General features: G+C 40.8%; 1 protein-coding gene across 1 annotated transcript in view; it reads left to right on the top strand.

Annotated features, from left to right (window-relative positions):
* Positions 1-943, top strand: part of XPA (xeroderma pigmentosum, complementation group A) — a 48,372-nt gene that overhangs the window by 9,699 nt on the left and 37,730 nt on the right. The gene's annotated exons all lie outside the window — the stretch shown is intronic.

Below are 943 nucleotides of genomic sequence, written 5' to 3'. Positions count from 1 at the left end.
GCTTTACCCTATCTAAAGTGGTTTCTGTGCTGGGTGTAAAGGATGCATGGCTAAATACAATCGCTCCCCTCAAGGAATTTATAATCCAGTAATTGAGACAGATAAAGAGGAAGCTACTTGCTTTGTTGGTAGCATGTAGAATGGAGGGAGAAAAAAATTTTCCCATTTGGAAGTGAATTCTGTATTGTCTTGTCCACTGATGCCTTGCTCTTTATTGCTCTTTACCGTGTTATATGTGGGTGCCTTGTCTGTGAACAGATCCCTCCTGTCCCTCCCTCTGGGACTAATTTCTTTTGTACTTTGAACAGTACTGTGGTAGGCAGAACAGTGGTCCCCAAAGAAGTCCATGTCCTAATCGCCCTGGAACCTGTGAATATATTACCTTACCATAGCAAAAGGGACTTTGCAGATATGATTAAGGTTAAAGACCTTGAGATGGAGAGATTATTCTAGATTATCCTGGTGGGCCCAGTACTTATGAGTCTCCTTAAAGTGGAAGAGGAAAGCATAAGAAGAGAGTCAGGGGGACATGTGATTTTGGGAGAAGTGAGTGATGTAATGTGAGAAGCCACCATTGCTGGCTTTGAAGATGGAGGGAAGGGTCATGAGTCAGGGATACAGGCAGCCTCTAAAACCTGGAAAAGGCAAAGAAATGGATTATCCCCTAAACCTCCAGAAAGGAATGCAGCCCTGCCAACACCTTGATTTTAGCCCACTGAGACCCGCGTCAGACTAAACTACAGATCAGTATGATAACAAATTTGTGTTTTAGCCACTCAATTTGTGGTAATTTCTTATAGCTGCATTGTAACACTAGTACAAGTACCTTGCACATGGTTGGGGTTCAGAAATACTTGTTGAATTTCTAGGTTTTTTTCCTTATATTACTTTTATTTTTTTCCCTCTTTTAAGAATTTCTTAGATAAACAGAAGATAACTTAAT

The sequence above is a fragment of the Propithecus coquereli genome, unplaced genomic scaffold, assembly GCF_000956105.1.
Source record: "Propithecus coquereli isolate 6110/MARCELLA unplaced genomic scaffold, Pcoq_1.0 Scaffold128, whole genome shotgun sequence".
NCBI classification, from domain to species: Eukaryota; Metazoa; Chordata; class Mammalia; order Primates; family Indriidae; genus Propithecus; species Propithecus coquereli.
The sequence above is the reverse complement of the archived record's forward strand: the minus strand, read 5'-3'. Positions and strand labels throughout refer to the sequence as shown.